Source organism: Schistocerca serialis, chromosome 2, assembly GCF_023864345.2.
Source record: "Schistocerca serialis cubense isolate TAMUIC-IGC-003099 chromosome 2, iqSchSeri2.2, whole genome shotgun sequence".
Taxonomy (NCBI): Eukaryota; Metazoa; Arthropoda; class Insecta; order Orthoptera; family Acrididae; genus Schistocerca; species Schistocerca serialis.
Genome location: NC_064639.1, coordinates 827,704,238 through 827,722,280, shown reverse-complemented (window position 1 = coordinate 827,722,280; position 18,043 = coordinate 827,704,238). Strand labels below are relative to the sequence as shown.

At 39.9% G+C, this 18,043-nt stretch overlaps 1 protein-coding gene across 2 annotated transcripts in view; it reads right to left on the bottom strand.

Annotated features, from left to right (window-relative positions):
• LOC126458088 (CSC1-like protein 2) overlaps positions 1-18,043 on the bottom strand; it is a 180,083-nt gene that overhangs the window by 12,004 nt on the left and 150,036 nt on the right. The gene's annotated exons all lie outside the window — the stretch shown is intronic.

Genomic DNA, 18,043 nt, shown 5'->3' with positions numbered 1-18,043 from the left:
ATGAGTTGCGAATCCTCTCAGGCAGTCCTGGGGAATTCTATAAATGCTGGAAGGCTGCTACAGTCTGCAAGCATAAATCCTCAAGAGTTGATCTCAATAGTGTAGACCAGGCTTTTGACATGACCCCCATACACAGAAATCCATGGGACTTAAATCCAGAAACCTTTGAGGTCATGTCACACGCCCTTGTCTACCTATCCAATGTTGATCATACATCCAAGTTAGAAGCCAGCGCACTTGTAAATGGAAATATGCTGGAAACCCGTCATGCATGAATCACATATTAAGGTGTTAGTTCAGTGGGACATCATCATGTACATTTGGAAGAACAGTCCGAAGAAACCGCATACGCTCTGTTTGGTTAGTATCTGTGGTAGGAAGTACGGTCCAGTTGCGCAGTCTCCAAGCAGTCCTGCCCAGACGTTCAACGAATAACGCTGGTGATGTCATGATTGTGTGTGTGTGTGTGTGTGTGTGTGTGTGTGTGTGTGTGTGTGTGTGTGTGTTGTGACAGTTATGGTAGTTAAAAATACTGTCACAGGTAAATCCAGCCTCATATGTGAACAGAAGACTGCTTACAAACAGGGGATTCAGGGTACGATGTTGTTGCACCAATTGGCAGAAATTGTCTCTATGAGGAAAGTATGCATTGTTTAGATCTTGAACTTGCTGGAGATGATACAGATAAAGTACTTCCCAATGTAAAACCCGCCACACACTTATGACTCACGAGACACTCTTGCATAGCAATCCTCCTTATTTAAGTACTTGGATGTTCGTGTAAAATGTGTAACATCCTTTCCTCAACATCAGGTGTTAAGGATCTAGTCAGCCTTCTCGTACATGTTGTGCAAAACTCCAAGTTCCTCTAAGGTGCTGATGTAGCCAGTTAAATGTATGCCTCTTGTGCTGCCTGTGGAGAGGAAAAGCTTCTTCATACAATCGTGCATCCTCAAGGGTACTGCCATTCGCTTTGCCACCATACATGAAGTGCATGTCAGCATACTCTTCATTGGTGTAACCTCTGACTTCATGTTCATAACTGATCGTGAGGCTAGTACGGCTCAGCGCATGGAGGGGGAAAGGGAAGTAGTCATGCATGCATAAACAAACAGATAGTCTTTCCGAAACCTTGAGATTCCAACATAAATACCACGGTGTCTACGGACATTCACAGTTGGTTTACAACTCAAATTAATGTGATACATCAGCAACAGTTGATTTGGGGACCCATGTTCATTGGAGCTTTTTAGCTTATTATGGCCTGTACTTTTTGTGCGTGAATTATTGACCATCACTTCTGAAACACCCTGTATAACATTGAGCACTACTATTGATATCAAATGTGGAATACTACATGTGTTATAGGGGAATTTTCTTTTGTTCATGCCAGCTGGAACATATGCGTAATTTCTGCTTTTCCTTTGTCATTCTTTTATATAAAACTCTTCACAAAACATTTTATCCATATTATCTTGGGATCTTTGTATGATTGCAACTAAGAACACCAAGCATTTAAATTTACACCAACTTATGTTATTATTAACAACATAAGCTTCTTAAGAATGTAATACTCTCTTTAGGAGGAGGTCATTCAAACCTTCCTGTCAGATGTACTATGAATATAATCTGCAGTTGGTATGTGTCTGCCTTCTTTATCAAATTACAGTCAATCTGTGTCAATTTCAGCTGTGTGTTCATATTTGCCTCAGTAAATGACGATGTCAACATGTATTCTGTTCTAGAAACAACTGTCATGATATTCATGATATGATCAGACTATCGGATCTCCAGCCGGAACATACGAGGTGTGGCTAGAAAAAAACCGGACTGATGCTGGAAAAAACATTTATTTACAATTTCATGTTATCTCCTTCAATGTACCCTCCTCCTCGGTCTCTACACCGCTCCATACGAATTTTCCACTGTTCATAGCAATGCTGCAGATCATTTTCGGTAAGTCCATACATTACTTCCGTCGCTTTTTCTTTTACTGCTTCAACAGTCTCAAATCTAGTTCCTTTCAAAGCTGACTTGACTTTAGGGAAGAGAAAAAAGTCACAGGGGGCCAAATCAGGTGAGTAGGGTGGATGATCTAAGATGGGAATGTTGTGTTTTGCCAAAAACGTCTTCACTGACAACGCACTGTGAGCTGGGGCATTGTCTTGGTGAAGGATCCATGACTTTTTTCTCCACAAATCGTTCCGTTTTCTCCGTACTCGCTCACGTAGGGTAGCCAGGACGCTAATGTAGTAATGCTGATTCACTGTTTGTCCCTCTGGTACCCAATCAATGTGCACAATCCCTTTGATGTCAAAAAAAACAATCATCATTGCCTTGAATTTCGATTTTGACATTCGTGCTTTTTTTTGTCGTGGAGAACCAGGAGTTTTCCAATGCATCGATTTTGTAAGAAGGTGGGATCACTTTCAATGTTTTCCAGGATGTCAGAACAAATCATTCTTCGGCGTTCCTTCTGTTCAATTGTGAGACACTTTGGAACCATTTTTGAACACACTTTGTTCATGTTGAAACTTTCATGAAGAATCCGCCTAACACTTTCCTTGTCAACTCCTGTTAACTCAGACGCTGCTCTGATTGTTAAACGGCGATCTTGTCGAACAAGTTTACCGATTTTTTCAATGTTTGCATCAGTTTTTGCTGACAATGGTCTGCCAGTGCGAGTGTCATCACTGGTGTCTTCGCGGCCATCTTTAAATCGTTTAAACCACTCAAACACTTGTGTTCGCGATAAACAATCATCGCCGTACACTTGTTGCAACATTACAAACGTTTCACTTGCACGTTTTCCTAGTTTGAAACAAAATTTGATGTTAACACGCTGTTCTTTCTGTACACTCAACATTTTCCGACGCACAGACAAAACGTCAACTACTTAAAACAGACGCCACGGGCAGACTGAGTGCAGGAGGCAGATGAAACTTGAGCAGTAGGCGGAGCGAGAGTCACGTGACAGGCCACGCGACTTTCAGCCTTATTGCATTCGTTTTATTGATTCACCAGTACTAGTCCGGTTTTTTTCTAGCCACACCTCGTATCACCACTTTGACACGGTCCACCCGGCTGCAATCTTCAGGTGAGTAAGCGGTCGCACTAACTCACCGGAACTGAAATTGAACATGCATCAGCATTCGCAGACGACAGACGTTCTGGCTGTGTATTGATCTGTGTGCACAAACATTGTTTTGTTTACTGACAAGCAGTCTGTGTATTTACTGGTGGAATTTACCTGTGCCGACGTTACTTTCCTGGATCGTTTTCTGTGATTACGATGCCAAAAGTAATGGAGAGAAAGATATATTATAAAGAGGATACACCACTGGTGACAACAGACAAAACAAAAAATGAAAAAAGAAATGGAAACCAAGACTGAAAATACAAAAACTGAATTACATTTACTTGAGGAGTCTAACAATAAAAGAGAACCAGAGATTCAGGGACCAGAGGGACAGGAAATGACTGTGGAACTGAAAGAGATAACAAATGTAGATGAGCAGTCACATTCATCATGGAAGGAAACCTCATACACAAAAGTTGGAAAAACATCAAAACTTAAAAAAGAGGTTATAGAAAAATTGTACACCGCCTGTATGTCCACCATGTGTGTGCGAATGTAACTGCCCACCAGTGCAAAGCACAACAGCGCACCAGCGGTGAAAACTCACGGAAATGGTGAATTGATATCGAACACTGTTAGCACCATTTGATGGCCGAAACAAAGACTGTTGTTTTTAATGTCAGACAAAACAGGGTTCCAGCTCTTACTTAAAGAGTACCCCCATCTATGTTTATAATATTGTCCGACAGCCAGATCTCAATAGCTTCTTTCACTACACAGTCCCAATAATGTGACAAAGGATCAACCACTTTTGTCTCATCGTACAACTGCACATTTTTCTGGCTGAAATAAACGTGTGAGACGACGGTGCTTCGCACATCGATCCCGGACCATACAAACTGTTTGTCCAATTTAGGCTTTCCCGCATGGCAGGGAATTTTACCGATGGCTTGCTTCCTCAAACACAAATCATCAAAAGGTGCACACAGTGTTTGTTATCTGTTTATCATTTCTGCGAGTCTTCACCACCAATGCACTGTCGTGCTTTCTGCTGGTGGGTAGTTATGTTCACGCATGCGTGGTGGACCTACAGGTGGTGTATAAAGGAGCTGCAGCTGCACATCCGATTTCAGTTCCGGTGACTTAGTGCGACAGCTTACTCACCTGAAGATGGCTTACAGGTGGACCACCGAAATATTGTGTCAAGATGATGATATGTTCCAACTGCCATCAACTACTACAATGGGAAATTTATGGAGCCCCAAAAACTGTCATAATATAACACTGTGCACTATAATTGATATCAAATGTGGAAACTGCATGTGTTATGTGGCAATTTTCTTTTCTTAATACCAGCTTGAGTGTATGCTTAATTTATGCAACTCTTCACAAACTGTTTTACCCTTATTATCTTGAGCTGCTTGTTATGCAGCCAGGAACACCAAGCATTTAAAACTACATCCACTTACGTTATCAGCCTCATAGAAACTGCCACTACAACTGGCTTCTTAAAAATATGATACCCTTTCTGTGTTACAGACATGCTTCTGGAACTTAAATGAGGAATCCCTGGTAGAAGACAACATTCTTTTCAAGAAACACCACCAAGGAAATTTAGAGAGCCGGCATTTGAAGCTGACTGCAAAACAATTCTACTGCTGTCAACACACATTGCATGTACGGACGAAGATAAGATACAAGAAATTAGGTCTCCTACAGAGGCATATAGGCAGTTTTTTCCCCTCATTTTATTTGCAAGACAAACAGGACAAAGGAAATAACTAGTAATGGTACAAGGTACCCTCTGCCACACACCATATAGTGGCTTGTGGAGTATGATATAGATGCAGACTTAACTCATTCATTGCTCTTGTCCTTTCATGGCAAGTTCTTTAATGTTAACCTTCAGTGCCATATTCTGCATCTTTTGAAAACTGCTGGAAGTGAGGAAGACAGCAACTATGATTTGAGGGGTCTCAGCTCAAATGTTTATCTGCAGCACTCCTATATATTCCCTTATCTGGAACTAAGCAAAGGGATCAGGTTTCAATTGTTCTCATACACTTCACAACAGATTTCTCAACTTGTGAAACTCAGTTAGAGCTACGGAGTCTCTCTCAATATGTCCGATGCATACTACATGCTGAAAATGAACATTCAAGTGGCACTGTGCATATAGAGTGCATCCATGCAAATTTAGGGCAGCTTTTTAATCTATAAATCCACAACAAACTCATGCTACATGCTGGATAACAATCTATAAACTCATTGCCAATTAACTAGCAAATAATTTGCAACAGTCCAAGAGTTCATCTTTCTTCAGTAGAAGGAGAGCATTTACATAATGCAAACTGTCTACACTGAAATCCCTTAATTTTAGCAAGTACATAATGACATTGTCTATTTATCAACATATATGAGTCAATACATTAGGTTCCAATAAATGTAGTTAAAAATTGTTCACTAATTTGCAACAGACATAAACTTGCAAAATCTCCTTAAACCATCAGGTCCCTCAAATTTGAATCCACAGTTAAACTTTCTCCATCTACTGCATAATGCCACCTTCCCAGCAGACATAAATCTAACAATTCTGGTCACCTTTTAGATGCAGCTTTAAAAGTAGCCTATGTATATTTATGAACTTTGGTATAGTAACAGTTTTAACTATGTCCAAAGACTCATTCCAACATTAAAGATTGGACAACATAAATACCTATGCCCACTGCACCTACCTACCTACCTACCTACCTATGCCCTACTACACCTACCAAGCACTTACGTGTGTGGCATACAGTACTTTCCACTGTACCATGTACTAAGATTTCTCATCCTTCCACTAGTGTATGAAGTGTGGGAAGAATGATTCCTTAAGCACATCTGTGGGAGCTATAATTAGTGTAATCTTCTCTTTGCTGTCCCTACGAGAGTGATACGTAGAAGGTTGTACTATATTTCTAGATTCCTTACTTGGCACAACTACTTAACATTTTGTAAGCAGAGATTTGAATGTATATATTCAATAACCACAGTTGGTCCTATTTGGTATGTGTCCTACAGTCTTGAGTAATATTCTGGGATGGGTTGTGTAAGTGTTCTGTAAGCAATCTCATTTGCAAAATCACTGCATTTTTCCAATCAAATGAAGGTTACTAACTGCTTCACCTATGACTGATTCCATGTGATCATTCTATTTCATATCCCTATGAATTATCACAAAGGGTATTTGTACGAATTGATGGATACCATCTGAGAGACATTAATATTCAGGTCATGTGGTACTATGAATTTTTCATTTTGTGAACTGAACAGTTTTACATTTCAGAACATTTAAATAAAATTGCCAGTCTTTCTGCCAGTTTCAAATCTTATTCAGATCTGGTTTAATATTTCTGCAGCTTTTTGAGATAGTACTTATTGTAAGCAACTCCATAAAAAATGGTTCAAATGGCTCTGAGCACTGCTGGACTTAACTTCTGAGGTCATCAGTCCCCTAGAACTTAGAACTACTTAAACCTAGCTAACCTAAGGACATCACACACATCCATGCCCGAGGCAGGATTCGAAACTGCGACCGTAGCAGTCTCGTGGTTCCAGACCAAAGCACCTATAACTGCTCGGCAGCACCTAACTCCATAACCAGTAAAAACTGATGGTCATACTACTATTGTCTATCATATCACTAATGTACAACACCAGTAACAAGGATCCTAGCACGTTTCGATGGTGCACACCTGAAGTTACTTCTACACTGAACAGCCAAAGAAACAGGTACACTTGCCTTATATTGTGTAGGACACCCACAAGCACGCAGAAGTACCACAACATGATGTGGTATGGACTTAAAGTAGTGCTGGAGGGAACTGACACCATGAACACTGTAGGGCTGTCCATAAATCTATAAGAGTACGAGGGAGGTGGAGACCTCTTCTGAACAGCACGTTGCAAGGCATCCCAGATATGCTCAATAATGTTCATGTCTGGGGAGTTTGGTGGCCAGCGGAAGTCTTTAAACTCTGAAGAGTTTTCCTGGAGCCACTCTGTAGCAATTCTGGATGTGCGGGGTATCGCATTGTCCTGCTGGAATTGCCCAAGTCCGTCTGAATGCACAATGGACATGAATGGAAGCAGGTGATCAGACAGGAGTCTTATCTAGACATATCAGGGGTCCCATATCACTCCAACTGCACATGCCCTACACCATTACAGGGCCTCCACCAGCTTGAACAGACCCCTGCTGACATGCAGGGCCCATGGACTCATGAGGTTGTCTCCATACCTGTACACATCCATTCACTCAACACAATTTGAAACAAGACTCAGTCAAGCAGACAACACGTTTCCAGTCAACAACAGCCCAGTGTCAGCGTTGAAGGGCCCATGTGTGGTGTACAGCTGTGTGTCATGCAGTCATCAAGAGAACACGAGTGGGCCTTCAGCTGCAAAAGGCCATATCGATGATGTTTCGCTGAATGGTTCGCACAATGACACTTGTTGATGGCCCGGCACTGAAATCTGCAAAAATCTGTGGAAGGGTTGCACTTCTGTCACACTGAATGATTCACTTCAGTCATCATTGGTCCTGTTCTTGTAGGATCTTTTTCCACCCACAGTGATGTCCGAGATCTGATGTTTTACTGGATTCCTGATATTCACTGTACACTCGTGAAATGGTCGTATGGGAAAATCACCTCTTCCTCACTACCTCGGAGATGCTATGTCCATTGCTCATGCGCCAACTATAATACCACATTCAAACTTCCTAAAATTTTGATAACCTGTCACTGTAGCAACAGTAACCAATATAACACCTATGCCAGACACTTTTTGTCTTATATAGCCATTGCTGACTGCAGTACCATATTCTCCCTATTTACACATCCCTGTATTTGAATACGCATGTCTATATCAGTTTCTTTGGTGCTTCCATGTATATCTCATTAGTCTTTATCACACAGATAACAAAAATTCCATATTTTGCAACTGAATGTTTCATTCGTGTGTACCAAACATGTTTCACCTTTCTGTGCTAGACATCTTCAGTGGTCTTTAATATAAATAAAATTATTTAACTGTACGTATTTTGATATGACAACTGTAATGATTCTTGGCAGCTCATTTACATATAATTTATTTAGTACTAAATGGTTGTGGTTTTTACTTACATTCATTTTGCATCCTTTTCATGGTTCCTGACATGGTAGACAATGGTAACTGTAAAATCCTGTTCTGTTTGTACTAGATGCACAAAGTACAGGTTTCTTCCAACTGATATGCCACAGTTAAAAATTTCTCTGCACATAACTTATACCATAACACATTAAACATGTTCTCGCTCACATACTTTAGGGCTGACAGAGGCATGATGGGAGTTGTAGAGGCTAGAGGGAAACATTCAATGTGGGAAAAATATATCTAAAACCAAAGATCAAGTAACTTAACAAACGAAAGCGTTGGTATGTTGATAGACACACAAACAAACACAAACACACACAAAATTCAAGCTTTCGCAACCCACGGTTGCTTCATCAGGAAAGAGGGAAGGAGAGGGAAAGACGAAAGGATGTGGGTTTTAAGGGAGAGGGTAAGGAGTCATTCCAATCCCGGGAGTGGAAAGACTTACCTTAGGGGGAAAAAGGAACAGGTACACACACACACACACACACACACACATATATATCCATCCGCACATATACAGACACAAGCAGACATATATATGTCTCCTTGGGTCTGTATATATGTGTGTGTGTGTGTGTGTGTGTGTGTGTGTGTGTGTGTGTGTGTGTGGGGGGGGGGGGGGGGGGCGAGCGAGAGAGAGAGAGAGAGAGAGAGAGAGAGAGAGAGAGTGTATACCTGTCCTTTTTTTGCCCTCTAAGTTAAGTCTTTCTGCTCCCGGGATTGGAATGACTCCTTACCCTGTCCCTTAAAACCCACATCCTCTCGTCTTTCCCTCTCCTTCCCCCTTTCCTGATGAAGCAACCATGGGTTGCGAAAGCTTGAATTGTGCGCGCGCGTGTGTGTGTGTGTGTGTGTGTGTGTGTGTGTGTGTGTGTGTGTGTGTGTGTGTGTGTGTCTATCAACATACCAACACTTTCGTTTGGTAAGTTTCAGTTCCTGTGTCATCCAAGAGTGTCCAGAAGTTAACTTTGCTGCTGTTGACAGCTATTTTGTATGATCAGAAATTATTTGGGTTGTGTGCAAGAGATTTTCATAAGATGCTGCTACAGTATTCACTGAAGGTTTCAGGCATTGCATTTCTAGAGGGCAAATGGATTTCCTTTAGCATTTCTCTACCTGTAGCCCTATGCTTTGTTTTAAACATAATTTGTAGTAGTTACTGTTCCTTTAGTAGTTTCTTTACAGATACTTTATAACTTGCAGGGTCTCTCCCATCATCAACTATTCTACTAGGTACGTATATATACAGTGCTTTCTCAATTATTCTTTTAAACTTGGGGAATAGATCTTTTACATACTCCTACACAAAGTTACAAATTTAAGTACACCCTAGAGATATGAAACTACTGTTGTTTTTGTTGTGGTCTTCAGTCCAAAGACTGGTTTGATGAAACTCTCCATGTTAGTCCATCTTGTATACACTGTCAGTTCAAGACAATTTTTCACACTGGCAGCATGTCACATGGCGACCCTCCTACCCGCTCCCTTAGACGTTAGCTGCCTTTCTGCCTTTTCTTGGGCTTTTGATAAGATCATTATGTATAAATCTAAATTCCAGATTTAGATTATGGAAGTACTACATCAATATTTCTCTGTAAGAAGTAAATTTCTTAATCTTATCCAAGCGCTAAGTATCAAAAGAAGACGATTTCTGTTTATTGTAGTTCCTGAGATCATTAAATGCTTTTAGTGAAAGCAGAGAGAACTGGATATGTTTATTATTTTAGCTGCAATTAAAATGTGCTATCTACAAGATTGAATGGAAAGAATGAAAATATAAAATTTCTGTTATTTTTATACTAATACTGGAACATTTTAATTCTATAATTTACCAATTATTTCACATTGCATTGAAAGGATGATGTGCATTTTTTTTAAAAATGCAATTGTACATTGAAATGTTACCATAAGATATTGTGTAACTGCATAATGTGGTTTGGATAACACAGGAAACACCACCTTTAACGTGTTTCAATGTACGGTAAATTGTAACATGTTGAAGTAGTATTTTACCTACTTGAGATCTACAACATGCAGCAACTTGTCTGTTGACACTGAGATTACCAACAGAATTGCAAAAGCATCAGCTGTCATGGGTAGATTGAAAAACAGAGTATTTAAGAATGGACTACTCACATTAAAAACTAAATTACAAGTATATAACGCTTGTGTTATCAGCCCTTTTGTATAGCTGTGAGACATGGGCAACTCATGCTAAACACAAATCCCAACTGAACAGTTACCATCAAGCATTACGGCTCGCAAGCACAACCAGCATTCATGCACTCCTGAGCTACCGACATCTAAGGTGGTTAGGTCATGTCAGGCGCATGAATCCTGAGCAAATAGCGAAAAAAGTGCCGCACGGAGAACTTTGGGAGCATGTGACGCCAGTAGGAAGACCGCACCTTCGCTTCAAGGATGTCTGCAAGAGAGACCAAGGCCTGCGTCGATCCAAGTCAGTGGGAAAATACAGCTGGCGACCGTGTCAAGTGGCGACAAGCTGTGCGCAATGGGGTTGAGCTTGCAGAGAATGAACACATGCAAGAAGACATCGGGAAGAAGGCAAGACGGAAGGAGATAGAGGCCTCTGGTGGAAGTCCTTCACGTTTCAAGTGCCCAAACTGCAGTAGAGACTGCCACTCTTGAGTGGGACTTTTGAGCCATAGCAGATGTTGCAGAGTCTGAACCAATTGTGCTACACCATCACCCTTCGAGGATGGACGAATGCCATATAATGAAGTAGTATTGTATTCCTTGTTACAGTAAGCCTTCACTGAAATGTGAACCCAATTAGATGGGGGGACCTTGACTGAAAATTTACATTTCAAATCCATGCATACTACCTAGGATAATATCTGATTTTGGAGTCTGCAGCAGTTTGTGGCCACACATTCACAAGTGTCTCCCAAATGGCTCATTTCCAGACCCATGTTTCCTGAAACGCTTTTGTTTCTATTATCATATATGTTCACCCATGTCAGTATTCTCTATTAATTATGATATGCACTATACACAAAACTTGCATTCTGACACCTCTGGCATCCCCCTGAGCTTGGCACCCCAAGTGGCCACTTGTCTAACTTGGACCTTACGAAGACTCTGCTTGTGCACACCCTGTTCATAACTAAAGGCAGTTCAAAAGGAGATGAACGAATTATGAGGGGGTGCACGGAGTAGAGGAAGCAAGCTCTCCCCACAGACTTCCAGCACATAGGCTGCCAAGAGGCTAGTAGCGGCACAGAGAGAACAAACCGCTCTTACATCACACAGTGCTGTCACTACACTTGTGCTAACATATCAATTTATGCTCCAAGAAGCACTGACAGTACCACCTACTTGCCTCTTTACTAGCTGTCAGCTGCTACATACTTCTTATCTACAAAAGTACCAAGTGAGATAGCATAAGAGATGTTTACAGCTTTTGTGAAATCGAAATTAATAATTTCATGTTGAATAATGGTGCTTGATGCTACTAATTCTCTATCACTTCTCATAGACAATTCATAATCTAAAAGAGCTAGTAAGAAAACTTCAACTGTCATGATAAGAAGAATGATTAAAATTTTAAACATTTATTAACATATGTAATATGGAATTTTAGGCACAAAGAAATCACTGAGTGTAAGTCTCATTATATACATCTGCACATAATTTATCACCACCACCACCACCACCACCACCACCACCACCACCACCACCGTCTGATTTAGCAGTGTGAATAATGAATTTAACTACTGTGAGTTCGACACCATCATCAAACCTCCAGTAACCTCCTTCCAATAGAAGGACTTCCCTGCAATACCCATCCCAGTCATCAGCAGTTACTAACAGAAGGGATTCACTGGCAACATTAAATGAATTGTCATTGGACATATCCCATGAAATTTGTGCTTCCTGACTAGATTTTCACTTTTGCTCATGGCATTTCCACCACACTTAAATCACAATTATAGGGCAGCAAGCAGACAACAACCTGGCCTTTTTCTTGTCGTTTCATCAACCACATGCAACTTTTTCACAGGTCAATATTTTTGAATGAAAGACAACAGACCCTGCTTGCACATGTTCTCATAGCTGGCAACATGACTCTTTTGCAGCTACCACAACATTCTCACTTTGATATTATACCATGTTTGTCCACTTGTCTGTCATGGTCTGGAGCATTGTTTATCACAATGCCTGCCTTTGGAAGAAGATTGGGGGACCCATATCACAATGTAGCCATAATTAATTGAATAAAAATAATTAAAACAGTCATTTCTAAAAGATTTAAAAGAAACTGCTTTGCAATGTGACTCACTACCTACCTTCAGCATACCAGCAAAATATCTTGATTACTACTCATTGCAAGAGTTCAAAAATGGACTTCATTATTGTAGCTATAGTCATCATTTGGCTCTCAAGAAATTAATATTTGTTTATTACTTGTAAACAGGGGGCCACAATGGTAAATGACTAACTTACCCAACCACATATGTGATTTCAAAAAGTGAATCCTACCCTGCTTTTTCTGTCTCTTTTTGGTAATTTCTCAGGATTATCTTTACAAAAATTCCAAATTCTTCTCAAAAAGCTGAAGTCTGCTCCTATTACGCCACTGTTCACCTTATCGGCTGAGAAAGAGGATGAAGCAAATACGAGGTCTGTTCAAAAAATTCCAGAACTTTGCCCACAAAATTTTTCTATGCTTACCATTTACTTATTGTGCACAGTCTCTTTTGAAATACTCTTCTCTGCAGTTGATAGATCATCCCCAATGCCTTTTCCATTTCCAGAAGCAGTCTCTGTACATCTCTTGCTAGATTGTGTGAAGCACCTTCAGTGAATTTTTTTCTCATCCATCACTGCAGATCTTCATGCTTTCAACACGGTTTTTGACTTTGGAAATAATAAAAAGTCTGCAGCAAGTGATTTTGTTTTTTGTACAATAGTCACGCACCAACAGAGATGAATATGTGGGTGCATTATTGTAATGCAAGAGCCATGAATTGTCTCACCACATTTCAGGCCTTTTCCTTCTCACATTATCTTGCAGGCATCACAACATGTCCCGATAGTACCTCTAATCAACAGTTTGTTCCTGTGGCAAGAATACATGATGAACTAATGCTTCAAAGTGAAAGAAAACTATCAGCATGGCTTTGACATTTAACCTGACGTAATGAGCCTTTTTTGGTCTTTGAGAACCTTTCCTGACTCACTATGAAGAATGAACCTTCATCTTATCATAATAACTGTAGACCCAAGTATCATCACCAGTTATGGTTCTCTTAAGAAACATCTCATTCTCACTTGTGCAACCCAAAAGCTCTTTGTGGATTGTGAGATGAAGGTCTTTCTGATCTTGATTCATGAGTCGTGGGACAAACTTGGCAGCAACATGATGCATTCGAAGATGCTAGGTCATGATTTTGTGACATGCTCCACCTGAAATGTTACATTCTTCTGCAATCTCTCTAACAGTCAGTCTTTGACTGGGATGCACAATTTTGCTTACATTCCTGATGCGAGCATCATCAGTAAACATCAAACGGTGTCCTGAACAAGGGTGATCTGTAACTTCCATCCAGACATTTTTAAACAGTGTCAGCCATTTGTAACACCAAGTACGGCTTAAGCATTCACCACTGTAGGCTTCCTGCATTATTTGATCCGTCTAAGTAAAGATTTTCTTGAGCTTCATCTAAAATTTAATGCACACTCTCTGATCCTCTAACTCTGCTATCTCAAAATTCACAAACTGTGCAACATAATGTTCTATTCAATACAACACTGAACAACAACAACAGACATACAACAATGAAACTTCCATCAGTTACATACTAAACACAGGAGTGTGCAGGCATGCCATCCAAATGACACTGCAACACACCATTTTTTTGGACAGACCTCATATTTATTTCAGCTCTTCTGCTTGCAGCATTTAGTGGCATCACTAATTATTTTTCTACCTTCACTCCATTAAGTACCACCCCTTGCCCTTATCCAAGGAGTATCAGACACTGTCCATGATGGGCCAGAAGTTGTTTCATCAGATACGACATAACAATCACTTCGCAATGACTTCTTACACAATGCTCTGTATTAGATTGCCGAGGTTGGCAGTGGCCAAATGCAAAACGAGAGTGCACCAAAGTCTAGTGATATGCAGAATTAGGTAGCCTTCATTCATCTCTCTGTGAACAAGCTATACTGCAACCTGCATCTATTTGAATCTGCTTACTGTCAAAGTTTTAGTCTACCTCTATAATTTTCACTCCTTATATTACCAAATCGACAACTCCTTGTGCCTCAAGATGTGTCCTACCCACCAATCCCCTCTTTTAGTACAGCTGTGAAATAAATTCCTTCTTCATACATTTTGACTTCATACCACCTCAATTATCCCATCCAATGTTCAAAATTGTTCAGTTGCACTGGATTTTGGAAGCTTTAACTCTCTCCTTGTCCGAACTGTTTCTTGTCTTCCACATAAAGCTGTACACGAGGCAAATACCTTCAGAAGAGACTTCCCAGGGCTTAAATTCACATTCAGAGTTAAATATCTCTTACAAAAGTGCTTTTCTTGCTATTTCCAGACTACATTTTATATCCTCTGTTCTTTGACCATCACCACTTTTTTTGCTGCACAAATAATACTACTCATCTATCATTTCCTCATCTAATTCCCTCAGCACCACCTGATTTAATTCAGCTGTATTCTATCACCCTTGTTTTGCGTTTGTTGATGTTCATATAATAACCTCTTCGCAAGACAGTATCCATGCCACTGATTTATCTTGCAAGTCTTTTCCCATCACCGACAGGATTACAATGTCATCAGTAAACTTTAAAATGTTTATTTCTTCATCCTGAAATTTAATTACCCATCTGTTTTTCCTAATACCACTTGCTCAATGTAAAGATTGAATAACATTGAGGATAGGCTACAACCTTCTCTCTCCCCCTCCTCAACTGGCCACTGCTTTTCTTCTTGTCTGACTCATAACTGCAGTCTAGTTTCTATATAATTTGGAAATAACCAAATATCTCCCAATATTTTATTGCTGCTACCTTCAGATTTTCAAAGAGTGTTTTTCAGTAAATATTTCTGTTTCTCTAAACCTACAAATGATATAAACGTAAGCCCTGCTGTCTTCTAAGATAAGTTGTACATCTAGTATTGCTTTGTGCGTTCCTGCATTTCTCTGGAAACCAAGCTGACCTTCCTCAATGTCAGCTTTACCATTTTTCCAGCCTCATGTAAACAATTTCCGTCAATATTTTGCAGCCATGACATCTTAAAATGATGAAATAGGAATTATTTTCTTCTTGATGTTTGAGGGTATTTTACATGCTCACACCATGCATCCCATGCAGCATAATTCTGTTGTGACTTGCTCCTGCTTCTCATTTCAGACTTAAATAGTCCAAAGAAGATGCATGGCCTATAACAGGTACATAACTAAACTGTAAACAGCAGCGTGTACCCAACCACCTCATTTATATCCAGTAAAAATGCGCATCTAAAGTAATTATACATAAAAAACCTGAACGAGAGAATTAGGAGAGTTACAAACTACTGTGTAGCATAACAAAACTATATCTTTGGAGGTGCACCTCTATTAAAAATGTTTTCTCAAATAATGCATAATCTTCACAACATTTGAACAATGTGTGTGTGTGTGTGTGTGTGTGTGTGTGTGTGTGTGTGTGTGTGTGTGTTTTTTTTTAATATCTACATCAATACTCTACAAACTGCCATGAGGTGCATGGCAGAGGTTATGTCCCATTGTACCAGTTATTAGGGTTTCTTCATATTCCATTCACACATGGAGCATGGGAAGAATGTTTCTTTGAATGCCACTGTGTGCACCATAACTGTTCTAATCTTATCCTCACGATCCCTATGTGAGCGACACGTAGGGTTTATAGTCTATTCCTAGAGTAATCATTTAAGACTGGCTCTTTAGACTTTGTAAACAGATTTTCTCAGGCTAGTCTACATGTATCTTCAAGGATCTTCCAGTTCAGTTCCTTCAGTATCTCTGACACACTCCCAAGGATTAAACGAATGTGTGACCATTTGTGCTGCCCCTCTCTGTATAAGCCAATACCTGCTGTTAGTCCTATCTGATACAGGTCCCATACACTTGAGCAATATTCTAGAACCGGTTGCATGAATGATTTGTAAGCAATCTCCTTTGTAAATTGATTGCACTTCTTCAATATTCTACCAATAAACTGAAGTCTACCACCTGCTTTACCCATGACTGAACCTATGTGATCATTCCATTTCATATCCCTACAAATTGTTACAGCCAGCTATTTGTATGAGTTGGACAATTCCAAGAGTGACTCATTGATATTATAGGATACTACATTTCTTCATTTTGTGAAGTGCAAAATGATACACTTCTGAACATTTAGAGCAAGTTGCCAATCTTTGCACCACTTTGAAATCTTATCAAGGTGCGACTGAACATTTATGCAGTTTCTTTAGATTGTACTTCATTATAGATAACCGCACCACCTTATTGTTAATATTATCTGCAAGGTCATTAATATGCAACATGAACAGCAAGGGTCCAAACACACTTCCCTGGGGCACATCCAAAGTTACTTCTACATCTGACGATGACTCTCCATCCAAGATAACATGCTGATTCAAAGCTTTCAGTATGTCATGTGATAAAAGTGCTAGTTGGGTTTCACAAGATCAATGTTTTTTACATCCCTGCTGGTTGGCATTGAGGTGGTCTTTCTGTTCAGGATCCTATTATGTTTGAGCTTAAAACGTGTTCTAAGATTCTACAACAAACTGACGTCAAGAACATTGGATGGTAGTTTTGTGGACCACTTTCACTACCCTTCCTGTACACTGGTGTGATTTGTGCCTTTTTCCAAGAACTGGGCACAGTTTTTTGTTCAAGGGCTCTACGATATATTATAGTTAGGAGCTAACTGAGCTCCAAAATCAGTACAGAATCTGACAAAGAACCCATCAGGGCCTGGATGTTTTGTTCAATTTTAATGACTTCAGCTGTGTCACCACTGACACTAATATTTATTTCATTCATCTTTTCAATGGCACAAAGGTTATATTGGGGCAATTCTCCTGAGTTTTCCTTTGTAAAAGGACATTTGAAAAAAGAGTTAAGCATTTCAGCTTTTGCTTTACTACCCTCCGTTTCAGTTCCTGTCCAATTTACGAAGGATGGACACTAACTTCGGTGCCACTAACAGTTTACATTCAACCAGAATTTCTTTGGGTTTTGTGAAAGATCACTTGATTTTACACCTATTACACAATAATCTCTGTTTCTTTACAAGTTTTTTTACAGTGATTTTATACCATGGAGGTTCCCTCCCATTATGAACTGATCTGTTGGGTACATATCAATCCAATGCACGTTCAACTACTCTTTTAAACTTGCGCCAGAGTTCCTCTACAAGCTCCTGCGATGTGCTGAAAGTGTCAAGAGCCTCACTGAGAGACGACATTTCTGATTTTTTTTGTCTAATTTACTGAACATTTATATCTCTCTGCTCATTCTAGTTGTCCTTTGTACTTTGGTAATCATTGTTGCCACAACTATGTCATGGTCTCTCATACCAGTTTGGATGTTGACATCCTCAAACAGATCAGGTGTATTTGTTGTCATTAGATCCAATATGTTTCCATTGTGAGTGGTGTTCTGGGCTATCTGCTCTAGGTAGTTGTCAGAGAAGGCTTTTAGTAAAGTTTCACTGGATGTCGTATCATGCACACCACTAACAAAACTGTAACTTTCCCAATTATTG